Source organism: Bubalus kerabau, chromosome X (genome assembly GCF_029407905.1).
Source record: "Bubalus kerabau isolate K-KA32 ecotype Philippines breed swamp buffalo chromosome X, PCC_UOA_SB_1v2, whole genome shotgun sequence".
NCBI classification, from domain to species: Eukaryota; Metazoa; Chordata; class Mammalia; order Artiodactyla; family Bovidae; genus Bubalus; species Bubalus kerabau.
The window spans coordinates 135,184,376-135,209,139 of NC_073647.1; the positions used below are offsets into that span (position 1 = coordinate 135,184,376).

Sequence of the window (24,764 nt, forward strand, 5' to 3'; positions counted from 1 at the left end):
AGTGAGTTTTTGTTCTTATTGTTGCTATAATTGCTTTCATTGCACTGTTTTCACTCTATGGTATACCACTGTGATCTGTTGGTAGATTGCCATTATCTGCTATATCTGCCATTATCCTATTCTATGGCCTGAAGCTTGAGGTGGCCAGAATTATTTTCATCTGCTATTTGCTAATATTCCTTCAACAAATATTTGAATGTGTTTTATATGGAGAATGTACTTTTGCCATTGGGATTGCAATTTAGTAAAATAGAGTCTCCATCCACAACAATACTATAATGGGAGGTGAAGGGCAAAAAAAAAAAATGTAATTGCTACTGGAAACTAGAAGCCTTGGATCATCACAAGCAAGTATGGAAGTATTACCAACCCTTCTGAGTCAGGTCTCAACAGGGGTCCTCCTGCCCAGTGTCACTCTTGCCAATAGACTGAGACCAGGTTCAATTCAGAAGCAAAGGTCAGTTTTATCCTTTGATTAAAGGAAAGAGACCTGTGAGCTACACGGTCTCCTTGATAGGTAGCGGGCAGGGCTGCATTACAGGGATCTCAGTGCGGGGGGGAGGGTGGGGGGCGGTGGGGGATGGGGGGAGTGGAACGCCAGCTCTCGCGTGGCTGGTGCTGCTCACGTTCCAGATGGCCAGAGTCTACCCGGCTCCTGGCTGCGCCTGCCGCCATCTTGAATCGCTGTGTGGCGTTTTGAGCAGGTGTGTCTGAGCTGCGGTTCTGTTCTGGGAACTCGAATCCGACACTGTAGGCTCAAGGCCTCTGCATACAGCCCTCTACAGGCAAGTAAAACTAGACTAAGGTTATACCTTATCACCCAGATTCCCACTTTTTTTTTCCTGAGGAGCCACAGTGGGCTATGCCGGTGAAACCCCCTTCTCTGCCTTTTGTGCTGCTCCCGATGCTCGAAGAGCACTGAGGGGCTTTGGTGGGGTTCATTTTGTGTCACTGCTCCTTGCTTCATGTGGTAGTCGTCCTGACTTCGGGTAGAGGAGCAGAACTTCTCCCGCCACCCTCAGTTCTGTCATCCCTGATAGAATGGTTCATAACCCTGAGCGACCCCCATTTGTCTATAACCTTTTGGAGACAAAGGACCCCAGACAACTTTAAGATACACAGCCCATATACCAATAAAAGAATAATGGTTGTTAAGGGACCTGGGAAAGGTAGAAAGCAGCGAGGCTCGAGAGGGTCTATGTGACCCCGTTCCTCATTTGTTCGGCAAGGTGAGGCTGGTTGTCTCCTGTCTGCCAGGTTGCTCTTCCCCGTAGCTTGCCTGTACTTTCTTCAGTCAGGCCACTCGAAGTGAAGTAAGAGCAACATGATACGATGTCTTGGCGTGTACAGACCACTCCCTGGTCAGCTACCAGATCCTAAAATCTCTACTGCTCGGCAAGACATATAGGGTCACTCATTTATTTATTTTTTTATTTTTTTTTGCCATTTTTCAAAAAGAAGTTTTAGTTCAGAGTGAGGTCAAAAGAGTAGTCAGTGGGATCCATTGTCTCGGGTTGTTTCTCCGAAGGTTGGGGCTTGGGGGCCTCCTCACTCAAATGCGATATCCCCACGGAGTAAGCCCTACAACTTCAGGGCAGAATGGGTGGTTAGGATCACCGAGTGGGGTCTGTTCCCGTTAGGAGTGAGCAGACCTTGCGGGTTTTTAGATTTAACGTCTTCCTTGGCGATAACTTCCCTGGTGACTCAGACGGTAAAGCGTCTGCCCGCCATGCCGGAGACCCGGGTTCGTTTCCTGGGTCGGGAAGATCCCCTGGAGAAGGAAATGGCAATCCACTCCAGCACTCTTGCCTGGAAAATCCCAGACGGAGGAACCTCATAGGTTACAGTCGATGGGGTCGCAAAAAGTCGGACACGACTGAGCGACTCCACTTTCCACTTTCACTTGGTGATAACTGCATTCACACATGCTCAGTTGTGTCTGACTCTTTGCGACCCGCTAGGCTCCTCTGTTCCTCTGTTCTCCGGATTCTTCAGGCAAGAATACTGGAGTGGGTTGCCATGACCTCCTCCAGGGAATCTTCTCAACCCAGGAATTAAACCCATGTCTCCTATGCGTTGCAGGCTAATTCTTGCTGAGCCATCGGGGAAGCCCATGTTGAACAGGGCAATCGGAAGCAATTTAATCCAATTTTCTTGAGTTTAATGTTTCTGTCCTTCTGGAAAACTTGTGTACTCACACCAAGAGATGCCTGAAATTTCTCAGGGCTTAGCATGACAGTGAAATCTATCTGCCAACCTTCTCTAGGATATGTCCTTCTGGTTTGAGTGGCTGAATCGGGAAGGCCAGGGCAGGGGTCTGAAGTAATTGCATTTTCACTTCTTGAAAGGCCCCTTCGAATTCTAAGTTCCATTCAAAAGGTCATTATCCTTGCATTAAATTTTTTTTTTATCAATTAGACAACTTTTACTAATGAGAAAACCACATTTAAAATGTGCTTTAAAACAAAAGTGAATTAGGGGGAGAAAAGACATATGCATTTGAAAGAACTTTGCACTGTGCTGAAAATCAAATCTCTTGCAGTAATACAGTATAACAATTCAAGTTCATATTTACATTCTATGGCCTGTTAGACCATATTTAGGGATCCAGAAGGGGAAAAAATCAGCCATCCCTGGGAAACCCATAAGCTAGTTTTAGGAGGCGTGAGGCTGCGAATGGCTTCTTTCCTTTCTTGGAGTGGGTTTCTTTGACCTTCTGTGAGGATTAAGCTTAAGTAGTTTGTGATATCTGAGCTCTTTCTTGGACACCTAATATCCTTTTTCAGTTAGGGGGTTTAGGGTGGTTATGATATTTTTTCAGAGGCCTCCTAGGCAGAGCTGTTGGTCAGAATGTCCTCTACATACCAGAGGGGGTTTCCCTCCTCCAGATGTAGATCTTATAGGTGTTTAGCTAGATTTTCCCCCAAAATAATGGGGGCATTTTTGAACTTTTGAGGCAGGACTGTCCAAGGGTTTTTTGAGTGTATGTTTTGGTTCTGTCAGGGCTTCCCAGGTGGCGCTGTTGGTAAAGAACCTGCCTGCCAATGCAGGAGACATAAGAGAGATGGGTTTGATCCCTGGGTGGAGAAGATCCCTGGGGGGAGGAAATGTCAATCCACTCCAGTATTCTTGCCTGGAGAATCCCATGAACAGAGGAACCTGGTGGGCTACAGTCCATAGGGTCGCAAAGAGGTGGACATGATTGAAGCAACTTAGCACAATTGGGTTCTGTCACTCAGAAGAAAATTTCCTTCCCTGATACTTTTACAATTTTACAACTCTTGTGACTGAGTTTGCATGAGCTCATGTTCAGAACTCAGTAAGTGGCACTGGTGTTGATTAAGAATTCAACAGGCTTCCCTACTCTGTCTGATGTCAGTCAAGGCTCCTCAGGGATCAGTTGGAGTGCCAGCTTAGGCCCTGTCATCCTTTATCTACTTGGATAGTCTGCCTTCCAGGGTAGTGACTGGGATCTGCAATTTCCATTCCCCTTCGGGCATTCTCTCTTCCAGTGTCCCTCTTGTTTACATATGGTGCACTGATTGAGTCCTAGTTTCCTTGGCTTGCTATCTCTCAATGGGGCTTGGGACCACTCACCAGAGACTAGAGTCTCCATTGGCAGTTAGTCCAAATTCTCGTGCTGGCTGGTTGACATTGGAGGGCAATAGCCTGTACGTGGGTCTCTGGGCCCTTTTATCCTCTGACTTTTCCTCTTCTATATCTTGTTTGTTAAATACTCACTAGGCAACCTTGAAAAGGTAAAAAGTAGGGATATCTGGTTCTATTTCCAGTTTCTGAAGGTTATGCCTAATGTTGAGGCACTTTGGGAAATGAAATAGTACCTTTAGGATTGCCTTTCCTTCCAAGGACTTGGTCATCCATAGCATAGATTCAGAGGCATCCCCTGAGGCTCTAGGAATGCCAAAGGGTTTTCTGTTGGCTCTGATTGATTTCCTTTATCTTATTTCACTTGACGGGTTTCTTTCCTGCTGCCTGGATTCCTTTTAGGATCATAATTATATAATGGGTCAGCCTCTGTCTTCTACTCCCTTCTCCTTTGTTTCTATGGTCCAAGTTGGGTCCATTATCTGGGAGCCCTTGATTCCCCTGATCTGAAAATAACAACCTGTGCATTGTTTCTGTTCTGTTCTCTTTGTCTGCTTCATCTCAGGCTTTTGAAAAGACCATGGTTTTTCCTTCCTTGTTAGGAGTACATTGAGGAGGCTCTGGATCTTAGCCAGGTGAGGTCATGAATCTGAAAGATTCCCCTAATTAGATTCAGGAACCCCTCTGGACCTTCCCTCAACCCCCTTACTGTGAGTTTTCCGGTTGCCCAGATCAGAAGTGGTAAATGGGGCATTTATACCTGGATGTATCCTCCATTGTGATTTGCCTCAAAGGAAGTACTTTTCCTGGTGGGTAGTTGGACCCTGGCTGGTAATTCGTAATTTGTAGAGTTCCTTATAAAATTATTTATACACCTGCTTACCTACAGAGTCACATACTGAAACATGTTAAATTAACTCTTTCTCTCCCCTCTCCCCCTCCTCTCTCCTTTCTTCACTTTTGGCACCTCTCTTTGGCCTAGCATGGTAATAGTCAAAATCCCTAGAATGGGTCATAAAATTGAGCTCCAAGTGTCCTAAATATTTCTTGCAGTTGATTTTGGAGTTACCAAAATTTGGAAATATTCATTCATTATATTTCTTGTATACTCAAAACATTTCTATGACTGGTCTTAATTGCAGTTTTATTTCCCCATCTTAGCTAGGAAAAAACCCTTACCAATTTTATTATAGTGTAATAAAAACTGAGACATCCGAGGAGGTAGTTTTTTACACAAGACCTTCACAGTGTTTCTCTGACTCTTGCCACATCACACAGTGAAACATTTGTCACTGATATTTTCCTCAATTATATGAGAAATGGTTATTAACAAATCTCTAGATCCAGGACGTAGATTTTTTTCAATGTTAACTGGCTTGTTTACTTTTGTTTTTATTTCCATTATTCTAGGAGGTGGGTCATAGAGGATCTTGCTTTGATTTATGTCTTTGAGTGTTCTGCCTATGTTTTTTTCTTCTAGGAGTTTTATAGTTTCTGGTCTTACATTTATGTCTTTAATCCATTTTGAGTTTATCATTGTGTATGGTGTTAGGAAGTGTTCTAATTTCATTCTTGTGCATGTAGCTGTCCAGTTTTCCCATCACCATTTATTGAAGAGGCTGTCTTTTCCCCATTGTATATTGCCTCTTTTGTCGAAGATAAGATACCCATATTTTTGTTGCATGGGTTTATTTCTGGGCTTTCTATCTTGTTCCATTGTTCTATATTTCTGTTTTTGTGCCAGTACCATACTGTCTTGATGACTGTAGCTTTGTAATATAATCTGAAGTCAGGAAGGTTGATTCCTCCAGCTCCATTCTTCCTTATCAAGACTGCTTTGTATACCTGTGGCAGATTCGTTTTGATGTTTGGCAAAACTAATACAGTGTTTCAGGTTTAAAAATAATAAAAAAAAAAAAACTTCAAAAAAAAAGACTGCTTTGGCTGTTCGGGGGTCTTTTGTGTTTCCATATGGGTTGTGAAATTTTTTGTTCTAGTTCTGTGAAAAATGACATTGGTAATTTGATAGGGATCACATTGAATCTGTAGATTGCATTTGGTACTATAGTCATTTTCACAATATTGATTTTTCCTACCCAGGAACATGGAATATCTCTCCATCTGTTTATGTCATCTTTGATTTCTTTCATTAGTGTCTTATAATTTTCTGTGTACAGTTCTTTTGTCTCCTTAGGTAAGTTTATTCCTAGATATTTAATTATTTTTGTTGCAATGGTGAATGGGATTGATTCCTTAATTACTCTTTCTGATTTTTCATTGTTAGTATATAGAAATGCAAGTGATTCCTGTGTATTGCTTTTGTATCCTTCAGCTTTGCTAAATTCACTGATTAGCTCTAGTAATTTTCTGATACTATCTTTAGGGTTTTCTATGTACAGTATCATGTCATTTGCAAACAGTGAGAGTTTTACTTCTTTTCCGATCTGGATTCCTTTTATTTCTTTTTCTTCTCTGATTGCTGTAGCTAGGACCTCCAGAACTATGTCAAATAATAGTGGGGGAAGTGGACACCCTTGTCTTGTTCCTGATCTTAGGGAGAATGCTTTCAGTCTCTCACCATTGAGAATAATGTTTACTGTAAGCTTATCATATGTGGCCTTTACTATGTTGAGGTAGGTTCCTTCTATGATCATTTGTTGAAGAGTTTTAATCATAAATGGGTGCTGAATTTTGTCAAAGGCTTTTTCTGCATCTATTGAGATTATCATATGGTTTTTATCTTTCGATTTGTTAATCTGGTATAACACATTGATTGATTTGCATATATTGAAGAATCCTTGCATTCCTGGAATAAACCCAACTTGATCATAGTATATGAGCTTTTTGATGTGTTGCTGAATTCCGTTTGCTAAAATTTCATTGAAGATTTTTGCATCTATGTTCATCACTGCTTTTGGCCTGTAGTTTTCTTTTTTTGGTGTTGTCTTTGTCTGGTTTCAGTATCAGGATGATGGTGGCCTCGTAGAATGAGCTTGGAAGTGTTCCTTCCTCTACAGTTTTTTTTGGACTCTGTGGGAGAGGGAGAGGGTGGGATGATTTGGGAGAATGGCATTGAAATACGTATAATATCATATATGGAATGAGTCGCCAGTCCAGGTTCGATGCACGATACTGGATGCTTGGGGCTGGTGCACTGGGACGACCCAGAGGGATGGTATGGGGAGGGAGGAGGGTTCAGGATGGGGAACACATGTATACCTGTGTCGGATTCATTTTGATATTTGGCAAAACCAATACAATATTGTAAAGTTTAAAAATAAAATAAAATTTAAAAAAAAAGAAGAAAATAAACTGGGGAAAAAAAATAAAGAGTTTTAGAAGGATAGGCATTAGCTCTTCTCTAAATGTTTGATAGAATTCTCCTGTGAATCCTTCTGGTCCTGGGCTTTTGTTTTTTGGGAGATGTTTGATCACAGCTTCAATTTCAGTGCTTGTTATTGGGTTGTTCATAATTTCTGTTTCTTCCTGGTTCAGTCTTGGAAAATTGAACTTTTCTAAGAATCTGTCCCTTTCTTCCAGGTTATTACCTTCCATTTTATTGCCAAATAGTTGTTTGTAATAGTCTCTTATCCTCCTTTCTATTTCTGCATTGTCTGTTGTAACCTCTCCTGTTTCATTTCTAATTTTGTTGATTTGATTCATCTCTCTTATTTTCTTGGTGAGTCTGGCTAAATGTTTGTCAGTTTTGTTTATCTTCTCTAAGAACCACTTTTAGTTGTATTAATCTTTACTATTGTTTCTTTCATTTCTTTTTCATTTATTTCTGCTTGGATCTTTATGATTTCTTTCCTTCTACTAATTTTGGATTTTTTTTTGTTGTTTTTCTTTTTCCAGTTGTTTTAGGTGTAAAGTAGGGCTGTCTATTCAATGTTTTTCTTGTTTCTTGAGGTAGTATTGTATTGCTATAAACTTCCCTCTTAGGACTGCTTTTGCTGCATCCCATAGGTTTTGAGTCATGTTTTCATTGTCATTTGTTTCTAGAAATTTTTTTTATTTCCCTTTTGATTTCTTCAGTAAGCTGTTGGTTATTTAGAAATGTGTTGTTTAATCTCCATATGTTTGTGTTTCTTGCAGTTTTTTTTTTTCTAGTAATTGATACTTAGTCTCATAGCATTGTGGTCAGAGAAGATGCTTGATATGATTTCAGTTTTCTTAAATTTACTGAGGTTTGATTTGTGACTCAGGATGAAGTCTATCCTGGAGAATGTTTCATGTGCATTTGAGAAGAAGGTATATTCTTCTGCATTTGGATGGAATGTCCAGAAGATATCAATGAGATTCATCTAATCTAATGGACATGAGTTTGAGTAGGCTCTGGGAGTTGGTGACGGACAGGGAAGCCTGGTGTGCTGCAGTCCATGGGATTGCAAAGAGTCAGACACGATTGAGTGACTGAACTGAACTGATCCATTCTCATTTTCATTATATTGATGACTGAACATTATGTCCCATATCTTTATAGTCTCTGTACTAAATATAGAAATATGATTTGAAAACAGGTAGGATGGAACATCAGAGAAGGCAATGGCAACCCACTCCAGTGCTCTTGCTTGGAGAATCCCATGGACGGAGGAGCCTGGTAGGCTACAGTCCATGGGGTCGCTAAGAGTCAGACACGACTGAGCAACTTCACTTTCACGCATTGGAGAAGGAAATGGCAACCCACTCCAGTATTCTTGCCTGGAGAATCCCAGGGACAGAGGAGCCTGTTGGACAGCCGTCTATGGGGTTGCACAGAGTTGGACACAACTAACATGACTTAGCAGTAGCAGCAGCAGCAGGATGGAACATTTGAGAAAAGTTGCATTGCATTTAAGAATTGCTTAGATGTCAGTCATTACTTTATCACTTGCTGACAGAATGGTCCTAAACAAGTTACTTAACCTCTCTGAATATCAATTTCTTCTTTGTAAAATGATGGCAATAATATATGGGACTACTCAGAAGAATAAATGAAATGATGCATATAACATGCTAACAAAGGCTCCAGGGCCATAGTGTGTGTAGTATATTGCATTATCAGTTCAAATTTTTCACCCTTCTTTCAGGCATGTGACTTTTCAGTCTCTTCCACTAAAGAGATATTGTGTATTTTCCTGATGCTTGGCTTTGACTAATAGACTAAAGAGGTAGTGAGTGTTCTGGATAGTATCCTAAGCCTTGAAGCCTTGTATATTTTGTTTGCACCCTTGTACCTCTTCTAACACCATGAGTAGACTATCACCTGTTGTGCAAATAGGTTTAAGGAGGATTGAGAAATGGACCAGTCACCCCCAACAACTAATAGACCTACAGTGAGAAGTAGGGCCATACTAACTGCCAAAGCCTGAAACAGAAATGTCAAGCTGAGGCTATCTCCAGATCAGCCAAACCTCAAGCAACCTCCAGGCACATAAGCAGTAATAATTCATGGCTTTAAGTAACTGATTTTAGAGGTAGTTTGTTTTGCAGCAAAAATTTTTGCAGTATAGGATCAATATCCATTAGATATTGATATGGTTATTATTTACTATCATTTGAAATAGAAGCCCAATAACAATAAATAAAGCAAAGCGGTATGATAATCAGTAAGATTCAGAACTCTTTTCTAAACCTGAGGTTGTTTTTAAAGAAATACTGCTTTATCTACTCCTGTTTGTTTCTGAAACTACTGTTGGCAGACAGCATCTTCTTCAGGAAAAGGAAATGCAAATGCTTGGGAGAGTTTTGTCTAATCTGCCACTTCTCCAAGCAAAATAGAATCCTATAATAAACGGTCTTGTGATCACAGATGTATAAACGTAATGGCGATGCTACAAATACATCACACATGCAAACCTCAAATACATATCTTCCTCCTACATACTCTTCCACAAATATTCTGCTGCATCTCATGGAAGTAATTGCAGCATTTCTTCCGGAAGCCTCAAGCTGTGGCTCTCCGCAGAAGCCAAGGCAGAAACATCCATTTGAGCTGTGACAAAAGGTGGGGTCAGGAGACAGAGGTTTTTACAAGAAATTAAAGGGCAGAACAGGGAGAAGACTTGAAGGCAAAGCACTTAACTATCGGAACTTTGCTCCTAAATTTGAAGCTTTTAAAAGCATGTAAAAATAGAATGACCTTCAGCTGGTTGCAGTGTATGACTTGGATGCCTCCTTTTTGGGGTGCATACTACATAGATATTTAGCATATAAGCTGGAGTAGTCTGTGATTTATGGTATAAAAGATTACATGATCAAATTTGGTTTAAAATAATAATAATAATAAAAAGATATACTGTAATCCTGCCCTGATCTGACTTAGATGTTCTAAGATATGAGGAACAATCTTGTAATAAGGAATGAAATAATAATAATAATAACAATAAAATGTTTTTTGAAAGCTGTCCACCATGAAGTTCAATTGTGAATTCTGGAGGGAAATTGCAGTTTGTTTCTATATATTGCTTTGCCCTTCAGCTCAGCTGTTGGCTCTGCATTAATATTCAGGCAGCATCAGTGCCAGTCCTGGTGATTCACTGAGGTATTATGAATATGCAAATGAGCAAGAGCTTTTTATGTCTGTGGTTTGTCTTTCTTAGATGTCTGAAGAAATAATTGGAGCCAATCGACTGATAACTTGTATATAGATAACTATTGCTCTGGAACCTAAAACCATTTCTTAATTATTCTTATACCAGCTCAAAGATTTGATTTCAAATAATCTCTTGAAAATAGTACTCCCAGTATTCTCTTAAATTGATTTAATTTAGAGGTTAAAGTATCATATTATCTTAACTTCTTAGGTTATAATAATAGCGTTTTGAAGGGAGCAGTATACAGAGTGGAATTTGTATTAGTCACTCACTTTTTATTTTTCCTTAGGTCGTTATTAACTTCCGCTGGTTAAAAGTCAAGAGTGCAGAAGTTGGTAGAGTATTCTGGGTAGATGATGGGCTTCCCAGGTGGCTCAGTGGTAAAGAATCCGCCTGCCAATGCAGGAGACACACGTTTGATCCTGGGTTGGGAAGGTCCCCTGGAGTAGGAAATGATAACCCACTCCAGTATTCTTGCCTGGGAAATCCCATAGACAGAGAAGCCTGGAGGCTACAGTCTACGGGGTCTCAAAGAGTCAGATATGAATGAGCACACAGCAGAAGTCTGAGTAGATGAATCCTAGAGCTTCTGAAGTATAAAGATAGAGACACAGAGGAGGTTGTAGAAGAGAGAGAAAATAATTTATTGTGTTAAGCAGTAATTTATTTATTTTTTAATATAAATTTATTTATTTTAATCAGTAATTAATATTTGATCTTGAAATCACATTTATGTTTCTTTAATAATATGTATTAAGGGAAAAGAATAAAACCTCATATTTGTATGATTCCTTTTAGCACAGACAAATAAGGATAACTTTTACCAGTAAAAATAAAGGTATAAGATAAGTGAACTATGTAAATTTTAATATCCATTTTGGTGGCTCTTACTACATCTTGATTAGAAATTTTATAATTCAGCTACTATTTTTAATTTAGTTTTCAGTGTGGTACAATTAAAACAACTACAGGAAGATATATAATATTTCTGTTATTGTGCCCTACGACTGACTTGAACATTTGTGGTCATTTTCTTTTGATACTCTAGCACTATCTCGGAGAAGGCAATGGCACCCTACTCCAGTACTCTTGCCCGGAAAATCCCGTGGACGGAGGAGCCTGGTGCTGCAGTCCCTGGGGTCGCTGCGAGTCGGACATGACTAAGCGGCTTCACTTTCACTTTTCACTTTCATCATTGGAGAAGGAAATGGCAACCCACTCCAGTGTTCTTGCCTGGAGAATCCCAGGGACGGGGGAGCCTGGTGGGCTGCCATCTATGGGGTTGCACAGAGTTGGACACGACTGAAGTGACTTAGCAGCAGCAGCAGCAGCACTATCTCATTTCTATGAAGATGTAACCTTTAAATTGCCACAGCTTGCTGTGTATATATAGAGCTAGTTTATTACTGTGTGAAATAACCAGCATTCTGCTAACATTTAGCCACTTTGATTTCAGTGAGAAATTATTTCAGCTACAGAAAATAATCTTTAAAATAATATTACATAGTTAGGTGATTCCTCTCTACCTAGAAAAAAGTTTTTTTTCTGATTTTATTAAAGGGTTAAGTACTGAGTAGTTCAACTTGGGTATATTCTGGTTTTGTTGTTGTTATTGCTTTTGCTGCTTTTTTTTTGTTTTTTAAACTTCAGTTTGAAACAACAATGGTTTATCTCTTTCGTACACTAAGGTACCACTCAGATCTGTAGGGGAGCTATGTTAATTGTAGGTAGTTAGAGACTAGACTGATGGGGTCTCCCAGCTCACATGTGCTCCACTGACTGTCCTGTCAGAGAAGGAGCAGTTCTGGAGGGTCCTGCTTCACCACTTAAATGCTCAAGCCCTAAAGTGGCACATGTCACTTCGGCCTATGACTCGTTGACTGAAATAGTCACATGGCTACACCTCCTTTCAAGGGGTGGAGAAACAGAATGCTCTCATGTACCTCAAAGAAAAGGAGAAAAGGAATATTTATGCACATTAATAATTTCAACCCCATGACATACACAGCATTTCTGCAATCTCAGGAGAAAGGCCAAATCATTTAAAATGTCATTTCCTTACCTTACAAGCTGCTCAATAGTGTCCAGCTCTTTGCGACCCCATGGACTATACAGTTCATGGAATTCTCCAGGCCAGAATACTGAAGTGTGTAGCCATTCCTTTCTCCAGGGGATCTTCCCAACCCAGGGATCAAACCCAGGTCTCCCACATTGCAGACGGATTCTTTACCAGCTGAGCCACCAGGGAAGCCCAAGAATACTGGGTTGGGTAGCCTATCCCTTCTCCAGCGGATCTTTCTGACTCAGGAATTGAACTGGAGTTTACTGCATTGCAAGCAGATTCTTTACCAACCAAACTATTAGGGAACCCCATATTTCTTTAAAAAGTCATATTTTAAATTAAAAAACAAAACCCTCATAACATTCCCAGGAATATTCAATAACTACTAAAATCTGAGTGTATTATAGATGTATTATTTCCTTTCTGAAAAAATGTGTATCTGTATTTTATTATTATTGATGCCCCATGATTGATTAAAAAATCACATACATACAAAATATATGACTGTTATATAGATATATGCAGAATGAGATGAACTGAGTTAAGCTAGACATACAGGTGCTCAGCAGGCAAATATATTACAAAAAGAATCTAAAATGTCAATGAAAATGTGAAAAATTGGAGAAAATGTATTTTCCAAAACTCCTCTTCGCAAGTATACTGAGTAGAATTACAGGGCATATTTTATTTTAGCAAGTCACTTGGGGTGAGATAGCTATAAGGGGACAGCAGGCTTTTCTTTTCTTTCATCCTACTTCATAGCATCTTTATTTTTTGAGGAAAGATTGATAAATACAAATTATATGTATTTAAGGCATGCAATGTAATGTTTTGATATACATTGTGAGATGGTTACCACAATGAAGCTAAGTAACATATCCATCACCTCATATAGTTACCATTTTTTTTTTCTGTAGTGAGAACACTTAACGTCTATTGGTCTTAGCAAATTTCCAGTGTACAATATATTATTATTAATTGTAGTCACCATACTATATGTATGTCTCTAGAGCTTACTCATCTTACAACTGAGAGTTTTTGCCCTCTGATTAAGATCTCCCTCCCTTTTTCCTCAGCTCCTCAGCCTCTGGTAATCACAAAGGCTGGTTTTTGTTTTTTGTTTTTTTGATTCCATATATAAGTGAGATTATGTCATACAGTATTTCTCTTTCTGTGTTTGACATTTCATTTAGCATAATGTTCCTTGGTTCATCCATATTGTCACAAATGGCAGGATTTCCTTCTATTTAAAGGCTACATACTATTCCATTGTGTATGTGTGTCACATTTTCTTTATTCACTCATCTCTTGATATAATCTTAGGTTTTTTCCATATCTTGGTTATTGTGAATAATGCTGCCATGAACATGAGAGTACAGATATCACTGCTTTTGGTGATTTGCTTTCCTTTGAATGTATATTCAGAAGTGGGATTGCTTGATCATAGGGTACTTCTATTTTTAATTTTTTAAGGAGCCTTCATTCTTACTGTATGAATTTACATTTCCACTAACAATGTACAAGAGTTCCTTTTTCTCCATGTCCTATAACGGACTTTTAAAAGTAACAAGAGAAGATAACCATGTTGTTTAAAGTAACAAGAGAAGATCACCATGTTGTTTATTGGTTGTACTCTTTTAGTAAACAATGATCTGAGTGATGTTAGTGAGTGTGATAGAGTAATTTATAGGCAGAGTATTTTTTTACAGGCAGATTTGCCCTTCTTCTGACCCTTGCACAAACCAGTCAACTTATTCTCCAAATAAAAATTGAACAAATATTAAAAGAGTAGTGGTTTAAATAAGTCAAATTATCACGGCTGTGGCAGAGACATATATTGCCCATTAATCTGAAGAATATGACTTCAATGATTAGGCTCTCTTAGATAGCAGCTACCTCCTCCCTTACCACTCCATTCAGTGTATCCCATCAAATATCATGCAGCTGGTCCCAGAGTAATATTACTGTTCAGTCAGCAGTATTGTGAATGAATGCATTAGGTCAATGTTAAAAATATAATTATATAAAAAGCAAAAAAGTTAATGTAAATGAGCTTACTTTTTATGCCTTTATTCCTTATTTTTCATTTCTTAGAAACTGAATTCCTCATAATAGAAAAAAATTATTGATGACTGTAATTTGCTTAAAAATAATTCCACATCGACAGTTATGCATTCTAACCAGGAATCTCCACTCCAGTGATAGTCAGATATCACTTTTTCAGAGAGGACATACTCCTCACTTCAGAGACAATGATTATAAGCACATTAGCTATCTTTGCCTTTGATCATATCCAGGTGTTTTGCTAATCACTGTATTTCATGTCAGAAGTAGGTTTTCATTGGTTAAATTAGTGGCTAGCTTTTAAATTGACATGGCACCTGTTATAAATGGATGGTCATTAGTGAAACTAAAAGCTTTCAACTTATATGAATTGGCTAAAATAGTATAAAACTGCTCCCCACCCTTAAATAAACAGGACATAAAAATCCATCAAGGTTTGCAGCTTCTACCCTTAGGGATGTTGCCAAAGACTACCTTTGTAAACTATCCCGTATTCTGCCTTTGGTTTAGAAAGATTCTATTTGCTTAATACTGACCATGAGAGTAACCGTGTCTTACTTCTGGGATATTGCCCAGTGTTGAGTCAGTATTTCTTATAAGGGGAATGTTTCAAGCTCCTAAAATGACAGACAGCTGAGACTTCATTAAGCTTACAGAATAAGCTGTAATATGAACCATTTTATCCTCTTTGCTAATAAATGTTTCTAGAGCTTGACTTCAAAATAAGCTGGTTACACTGTTTAAGGGAAGTAGCTCGCCCTTATTCATATAAAATATTTTGTTGGCTACTGTTTGTTAAAAATAAAAAAAATCCTTGAGTTTTGCATGTTCAATTTGCTTTGGGTCATCCCCAACAGAATTAAATATTAATTAGTGATATATTCATTTTTTACTATTTGACATTAGTAGATCCCTTCAAATAGAATGATCTTTTAAAAAATATATTGCTTTTGAACAATTTACATTGACTAAATAACTTTCATAACTATGGATCACCATCCTTAAATCAGAACCTGAGCTCCCATTAAAAAAATAAAAGTAAGTCAATAAGTTATATCAGAAATAGCAGTTTTTTTAGATAATGAGATTGTGTACTATTTCATTTTTATTATATAAACCAAATTTATTTTCTGAAAGATCGTTTTACATGCAAGAAGCCATTGATTTTGGGGGTGATTTGTTACACAAGTAACAACTCAATAAATCTTATAATAATAATTTAAAATAGCAATATCTTAGATAACTGCAGAAAATGTCAATAAATAACATTCTCCATCCAATGTTCCATGTTTAAAAAGCAAGAAACAGAACTGAAATTTTATGCTTGTTAACAGCTCCTCATTTCCCCTTCCCCTCCCCCAGCCCCTAGTAACCACCATTCCAGTCTATGATCTTATGAATTCGACTGGTTTAGATGCCTAATATATGTGGAATCATGCAGTTATTGGTCTTTCTGTGTTTGGTTTATTTCACTTAGCACCTTTGAAAGTGAAAGTCGCTCAGTCGAGTCCGACTCTTTGCGACCCCATGGACTATACAGTCCATGGAATTCTCCAGGCCAGAATACTGAAGTGGGTAGCCTTTCCCTTCTCCAGGGCATCTTCCCAACCCAGGAATCGAACCTGGGTCTCCTGTATTGTAGACACATTCTTTACTGACTGAGCTACAAGGGAAGCCCTAAAAAAATCCTGTTAACAAATTTTAAGTGTACAATAGGAGATTTTTTTAAAAAACAGGAAACAAAACTAATTATTTTGCTCCAAACTATCCTCTGTTAGACCAGGGATCAATTTAACAAGTTGCTGTCTGAATAAGTTGATGTTTCCCATACATCTATTACATGGGTCTGTCTGTTTAAAGCCTACATACATATATGGACACAGGAGATACTATAATGAAAAAGACTAGGTCTTGTCCTTAAAGAATTTCTAATTAATCATTATATAGAACAGTGGAAGCAGTATTGGAGACAGCACTGTTTAAACAAGGTTCCAGTTTTAGTTTTGGTATTTATTAACTGGAAAGCTTGAAGTAAAACATTGCACCTCACAGAGACTCAGTTTCTTCATTTGTAAAAAATGAGAAAATGATGCCTGTCTTACAGAGATCTCAGGTTGTCATGAGGATTAAACACCAATGCTTTTAAAATGCTTACCTGAATGCCTGGTATACATTATATATATATATATATATAAAAGTACTTTATACAGTAATCTCTTAAGTAGTTTTATGTATTGATTCACTGGATTGAGTAACTGTCTTCAATACCTCCATAATGCATACTGGCAGATGTTCTCGACACCCTGAATGCTCATGGCTACGTCTACTCTCTCTTACACCTTTGAATGTTATTTGCTTATCAAAGAGTCAGTTATACTTTATCCCTTCAAGTTTGTTATGCCATTTTTACTTGTTTTAATTGTATAATCTAATTCAGTATAAACAAAATGAACAAAAATTTCAAGTTCTGAAATAGATTTTTGTCTGTAAAAACTGAGTCAAATTCTTCTGCTAACACTTGATAACATGTGAGCTGCTAGTGAAAAGGACACTTGTAAAAAATTGGAAAAATCATATTCTAGAAATACTTTTTATACAAAGTGCTCCTTAAGTGTCTTTGGGTTTTGACCTTATTAATTAAAAAACAGCTAAAACTAAAATGTGTAGATGATGCATATGACTATGGAATGTATATTCACAAAATCCAACTCAAAGAAATAGTCTTGGCACTACATAAATGAAGAGTTGTAAATTAAAATATATTGATATTTAAGTTAAATGAACATTTTAAACTATATATACATTTATATATATACCTATAAATATACGTATATGGTTTTATTTATCTAGTTAGTTATTTCATTGGTTGGTATTTCTTCTCTATTGTACTTTTCTGATTAACTGGCCAATGACTCATTTCAGGCTGCTTCAGAGAAAAGTGTTCTCTGAAAAGGCAAAAAATTCAATGGTGGATATGAGTGTATGAAGGTTAGTTTTGTCTAGGGCGAAGGTTAGGGAATTGTTATTCCTGAAGAATCTGACAAATGTAAGCACCGTATATATTTATATTATGAGCATTAACTTAAAAATACAGTTACCAAATAGCTTACCCAGAATATTAACTAGGTGTTTAAATTTAAAAAATTGCTTTATTTGCTAAGAAACATTTTATTAAGGCTGTTTTTAATAAGATGTTAAGATTATTCATGTTTATTAATTCTAGTTAGTTTTTTTTGTATAACATTAATTATATATTTATAATATATATAATTATGCATACAATATAACTATATACTATATAACACAATTTAGATAATTTCTTCCCATAGCATTTGCATGGCTGTACTTTTTATCTCTATCTATTTTGTTCAATAAAAGTTTTTTGGAGATTGGGACAACGCCTCAGCATTTTTGTGCTCATCACATTATGTCATGCTGTGTTTGAGTTGAAATATGTAATCAATAAATTCTTCTAGGAACAAATGAATATCTGCAAATTACTGCTGCCCAGCTACTAAAATGAAGATTGACCCTTTTAAATTTTATTTCCAGACTACTCTAAAAGTAAATCATATTTTTTATATCTAAACCCAGAGGAGACATAAGTCCCTTAGAATGTGGCTAAATTCTTTGAATAATGCATGATTACTTTGCTTCATACACTAATGTATCAATAAATTGATCTCACTCTACAGAAATGTTACCTAAGGTTTTTAAAAGTATTTTTCTTCAAATTTTGAGGAATAAGAGTGTATTAGGGTGCACATTTACTAGCAGATGCTACAAAAATCCTCATTCATAAATATTTAGATCTTCATTTGATGAGAAAAATATAAGATTACAGTATATGTCACAGTCTTTCCCACCTAAATGCGTAACTGTATTTGTGAATTATTCCTGTTGCAGATGTAATGTCTTTCAAAGTATTTTATTACAGCAATGCATTTCCCTAAGGAGGAGTGTTTATAAATATATGAAGCAAGGTGATACATTTAGTGTTATTTCTTGCCTTCTTACTGGATTTGCTTCCATGACTTACAAAATATTTTAAAACAAAATGAGCCAACAGGAATTGCCATATTGAAGTAGACAAAAAGATTCAGTTATTCTGGGAGCTATTATATGAATATGTTTTTTGTTATTGTTCCTAAAACTAGAGAAATGCGTATTTGCAATAAATGATTACTCCTAATGATCAGCTTTCCCAAATTATCTAAAATTAAAGTCTATCTGTTTAGAATTCTTTGATTATGGTCACCTAGAAAAATTTTACATCCTGAAATAAACATATGTTCAGTCTTCATGCCAGCTTAATTGTGTCTCTATTTTCTGACGTTAGAAGTATGTATTAAAAATGTATATCATTGTCACTTCAGAGTAATTTTGATCAATTTAGATGAACAAAACTAAAGTTCTAAAAAGAAGTTATAAGCAATTTTAAAATCTTTGGTTCCTGTGTTTTCTTTTAACTTTTATATCAGATGAGCTTTTTGTCCTTGATTTTGTTTCTTTTACCTAAGGTTTCAGTGATCTTATTTTTGAATCACTTTGCTCTGAAATAATTATAGTATGCCAGGTCCTCATCATTCCATATAACTACATATTCTATCCTCATCCCTGCTGATGCATGACTGAGTGGTGGAATAATGAAATGCTCTAAGGTTGTTGCAACTGACAAAATAGCCTAGCAATTCATTGGTGGGTCTCAGAAGCTGATACCTATTTCTCTATTTGATTCTTTTGCAGATAACTGAACATATCTAATCAAGTTTCTTTGCCTTTGAAACTTTGGTTTCTACGAGTCCATGAGGGCAGGGATTTCATCTCTTCTGTTCACAACTGTATATCCAGAGTTTAGTAAGTACCTAGTGTGAGGTAGACACTCAATAAATATCATTTGAGGTAATTAATGACATTAAATGTAGTAATTGGTATACTTTAAGTAGTGAACCAATGAATTTATGCTTATATTTCCTAGCTAGATTGCAAAACTATCTTAAAAGTGTTTATATATCAAAATGGTTAGAATCAGGAGATTCAGAGTCATGCTGTATGATCTCATGTAAGTTATTTAGCCTAAGTCTATTTTTTCTCATTTGTAAAGGGAAATAGTTAGGATGTCATGAAGAGTAACTGGGATAGTACATATTCAATGGTTATGTCTGTCACATCATAATCACTCAATACTTATAGTTATTATTTTTATTATGAACAGGAATTTAATTTGAGAATGCACTCTCAGAAACTAGTATTAAAATAGGCCTATAAACTTCATCTGTTAAAAGATGTTAGACATCAAAGAGTGAAGCATTTGGTAAGAATTATTAAAGGGCTTGGAAATGGGAGAAAAGAAAAAATAGGAGCTAATAGAAATTTTAATTTTTAAAAAAGTATCCAACAGTACTGTCAAAATTAGGTTCTTAAACACCATACTTCTAGGATTTCTGAAATTGAAAGAACTATTTGACATTAAAATGTCTACTTTTAGTCTAATATTCACACCATTTGTATCAGAAAAATACTTGTGATTCTAGACCTACAAATGAAGAAAATAACTTTGGCAATTATCATAAACACCAAAAATAAATTGACTTATTTTGCCTTAAAGTAACACAATGAATAGCGTGTTAAATGCTAGTATGGAAAGGGTTTGAATTACTTAGTGCTATCAAATAGACAGTCTGTGATGATGGAAAGGACCTGTATCTGAGCTGTCCAAGACAGTACTCAGGAGCTCCATGAGACTGTTGAGCACTGGAATAGTGATTAGTGATGATGATGATGAACTGAGTTTTAAATTGTTTTTAAATTTAAAGCATCTGCCTGGAATGCAGGAGACCCAGGTTCGATCCCTGGGTCGGGAAGATCCCCTGGAGAAGGAAATGGCAACCCACTCCAATACTCTTGCCTGGAGAATCCCATGAAGGGAGGAGCCTGATAGGCTACAGTCCATGAAGTCACAAAGAGTTGGACACGACTGAGTGACTTCACTTTCACTTTCAAGTTTAATATAAATAGTCGTATGCAACTGCTGGCTGGGTCTTCCCAGGTGGCTCAGTGGTAAAGAATCCACCACCAATGCAGATGTGGGTTCATTCCCTGGGTCGGGAAGATCCCCTGGAGGAGGAAATGGCAACCCATTCCAGTATTCTTTCCTGGAGAATCCCCTGAACAAAGGAGCCTGGCGGACTACAGTCCGTGGGGTGACAAAGAGTCGGACACGACTTCATAACTGAGGACAATTGCACAACATAGATCCAGATATATACCATCATGTTCACTTTCCTTTTTTGGCAAAACTATAAACATAGGATTATATTTGGTCAGTTAAAGAGCTTGCATGTTCTGCTGCTGCTAAGTCGCTTCAGTTGTGTCCGACTCTGTGCGACCCCATAGACGGCAGCCCACCAGGCTCCCCCGTCCCTGGGATTCTCCAGGCAAGAACACTGGAGTGGGTTGCCATTTCCTTCTCCAATGCATGAAAGTGAAAAGTGAAAGTGAAGTTGCTCAGTCGTGTCCGACTCTTAGTGACCCCATGGACTGCAGCCCACCAGGCTCCTCCGTCCATGGGATTTTCCAGGCAAGAGTACTGGAGTGGGGTGCCATTGCCTTCTCCGCTTGCATGTTCAGTACACCTAAAATAACTTTTATTATACTTATTTCTGTTGTATAGTCCAATATCATTGTATTCATTAGGCCTTTTGCTACATTTTGTCAACTGAGCAAATTCATATACACTGGGATTAAATTTTATGAAATTTGGTATTTACTTTTAATTTCTATAAAGATAAAATTTGTGAGAAAATTCTTATTCAGAACTGAGAATTTTTTTCCCCAAAGCCAAACACTTCTCCCTTAATTTTCCTACCTATATATCTCTTCACCTCCACTATTACCCCTACTTTGAGGAAATCAATCATTTTTTTAGGTTCAGAATGACAAACTGAATCTATAGTGTAGATAATTATTCATTTGTTTTTGGTATGTACCACTGGGATTTAATTTATTTTTTATTATTAATATTTAATTTAGGGATGGTAAACACACATATACACATATACGTAGAGCACATTATCATCGTTTTCATTTGTTCTCTTTTTAATCTCAGTTTCCAATCCCAGTTTTTACCTTACAATTTTATTTTCCATAGCAGAAAATTATCTTTTTAAGAAAAAAGTTTTTTACAAACCATATTGAATTCCAGAATGTGCAGAGATCTGGAATAAGGTTGCTTAAACTCATATCTGAATGTGTGGGTCCTGAATATAAAGGGATAAGAATCTTCCAATATTCCTAATTCTCTTACCTCAATCTAAAAACATTCCTGTAGTTTTTGGGCAGGGGTAAGAAATTGGTTTCAGGCCATTTCCAGGCTAATCAAAGCAGTTGACAGTGACCACTGGGAGTGCTATATTGATCTTGAAACTGCAGTTTCATTCTCAGGGTTTCATGGAGATACACGTGCCTTGTCCATGCTATTTTGCTCAAAGAAAGTGGGTCTCAACACTTAGTTGCAGATTAGAGTCATATGGGAAATTTTTAACAAATACCATTGCCTTGGCTCTAGCCTAAACCAATCCAGTCAAATTCTCTGGGGCTGAGGGATGAGTATCCATATGTTTTAAACTTTGCCAGATGATGTTATTATGTAGCTGTGTTTGAGAGTCTTGGTTCCAATATGAGCTGATAAATTAACCAATCTGCCACCCAGTAAATCTTATTTAATGTTTTATATCTTCAAGTCAAATATGCATGAAATATTAAAGTAGCTCTAATAGAACCATTTTAATTTCCAGATTCTAACCAATTCTAGGTTGCCATAAATCTTCCCTAGGGTCATTATTATGACACTCAGTTGTGCTTTTTCCACCTTTTTCTACCTGTATGTCATTAATGATCCTAAAATGAAGGTGTGCATGAGGACTGGGGCTCTGGGAGAGTATGGTAACTGCCTTGGACACCCGAGACTCGTAACAACAGTCCTGTGTCCAATCAGCTGAGAAAGAAATTGTAAAAATTTTAAGATAACTACAATCATTTTGCAATTCTAAACTCCTCTTTTAGAAAAGTTTGTGTATTTTTGTCCTTGACCTAAATATGCTAATAACTGAATGAAATTCTAAAAGTGTATCACAGATATTTTTAAAATTATGCCTGATTAACAGGGAAATATTACTACTGACCTTTGATATTAGTTCTTCTAAAATATGAATTATATCCTGTCAAGATATTATCTGAGATTATATTACTCTGTCTTCTCCCTATCTCTGCTTCCTTCACAGAGGTATCATTATCCTGAATTTAGTGCTTATAATGTTTTTTTTTTTTAATTTTCATATTCACACATTATATATCCCTAAACAATATAGAATATTATTTTGTATATTTTTATGTTGTGTTTCCAAGATGTGATAAGCATCTTTAGGAAGTTCTCAGTCATTTTATTTCTTTAAACATTTTACACATACTTATTTTATCATCTTTACCTGATAATTTAATATCTCAATTCCTTGGTCGTGAAGATTTGTCCTTTTCTTCCATCTTCACTTTTGCTTTTTTGGAGCTGCAGTTCAGGGAATTTTATACAAGGACAATTGGTGTGTCCTTTTTTGAGGTTACTTTCTTCCAGAAAGGCAGTACATTTTACTTCTGTGAGGTGGCCTAAATTACTGCCAACTGAGAGTGTCTTTAATTTTATGGAGTGAAGTTTTACAGACTATGTAGGTAGCAAAAGCAAGAACTCATATCATAAGCAAGGGCAGGAATTAATTTGTGAAATCTCAGTGAAACCATATTAAAATTTCCTTCCCAGAACCCAAACAAGGATAGGTAATTTTGCTTATCAATGGACCTTGACAGGAAGCTGTTTCTTTGTTTAGTTCATCCTTTCACTGAAGTTGAAGATTTTGGCTTGATCTGGGGTCTTTCTTGTTCCTCCTTTGTTCTCTGTTCCACTCCTTGCTAGGAGCAAAGGACTTATCTTCCTCTCCTTTAACCATTTATGGAGGTGCTAGTGTCTTGGATACTAGGAAGGCAAAGAATTCCCCAAATAACAAAGAGCATAGTTCAGATATGTAATTAAATACCTGTTGGTCATGTTTATCCAGCATATCTAGGTTTGTAGATTTGTAACAAGCAATTTTTCAGAGGAGTTAGTCTGCCTTATCACTGAAAGCAGATGTGTCCTGTATTACTATAAGTCTTGATGATGAAGCTTCTGGTAATGAAGTGTATCATCCACTTCTTACCTCATCTATTCATTCACTTGACAAATATTAATTGAATATCTCCTCTGTGTCTCACTCTTCTGTATTCTGGGGATAAAGTGGTCATCAAAAACTGTTGTTACTGTCAAGGAGCTTACATTCTAGTGGGAGAAACAAACAACAAATTAAATGTGTGTGTATGTGTGTGTCTCACAAATATAAGTTATACATTGTACAAACGTATATACATAAGAAGATATCATATTCTCAGGTAGCTCTCAAAGAAAAGCAGATCCTTGCGTCAGCATGTGACAAGTAATATTTTAGATACAGTGAAGGTTTCTAAGAGGAGACATTGATCAGGTAGGAAAATAGTGAGAATCTTAGCAGCTGGACAGGAGTTGTATGAATGTCCAGATGTTCCCTGTTCCACTCCTTGCTTCCTGAGTGGAAAGCAATGCTGCTGCTGCTGCTAAGTCGCTTCAGTCGTGTCCGACTCTGTGCAACCCCATAGACGGCAGCCCACCAGGCTGCGCCGTCCCTGGGATTCTCCAGGCAAGAACACTGGAGTGGGTTGCCATTTCCTTCTCCAAGTGGAAAGCAATACTTTGTACTTAATGATGCATTATTAAGCACAAAGACCTCTAAGAATGGAAATTTAAATGTTTTGTGGAATTAACCAAATCTCAAGAGAATATAATCCTTTTAGAGAAAGTAAAAGTCATTCAGCCAAATAAAAAAAATACTGAGTGCTTCATATATTAGGTGTTACATGGGATACAAAAGTTAAATACCAGTAACTCAGTGTGCACTCAGAGTTTAATAGACAAAGCAAGGAAAAGCCTCATGGAAAGTAATACAGTCACAAGAAGTATTTTCCTTACTGTTATCTTACTGCTTCCATAAAAATACCATAGAACATCATGTCATACTCTTCAATTTATTATAGTTATAATATATATAATTTATAACTTTAATAACTTTAAAAGTGTTACCATATTATATCTAATGTTATATGTATTTTTACAAAACTGCTAAAATTTACCCAAAGTTATTTGGATTCTTTTCAGTTTCTCTTGGCTTCTGGTCTCTCTTGCACCAGCTTAGATTACCTTGCATTTTCCCTCAAAGCAGAAGAGAGAGCAAAAAGAATAGCTTTTAAAAAACAAAAAACACACAAACAACAAAAAAAAACTTTAAAATACCTTTAAAATAATTATTTTGAAAAATAGGGGGAAAAATACAATTTTC

General features: G+C 36.9%; 1 protein-coding gene across 3 annotated transcripts in view; it reads left to right on the top strand.

Annotated features, from left to right (window-relative positions):
* LOC129639244 (serine/threonine-protein phosphatase 4 regulatory subunit 3-B-like) overlaps window positions 1–24,764 on the top strand; it is a 268,516-nt gene that overhangs the window by 87,800 nt on the left and 155,952 nt on the right. For 2 of the 3 annotated variants that reach the window (XR_008708297.1, XM_055564287.1), the window contains exon 3: window positions 19,054–19,164. The gene's annotated coding sequence lies outside the window, so the exon portion shown is untranslated. Of the gene's footprint in view, window positions 1–673; window positions 790–19,053; window positions 19,165–24,764 lie in introns of those variants that run through there. The other variant, XM_055564288.1, reaches the window with a different exon arrangement.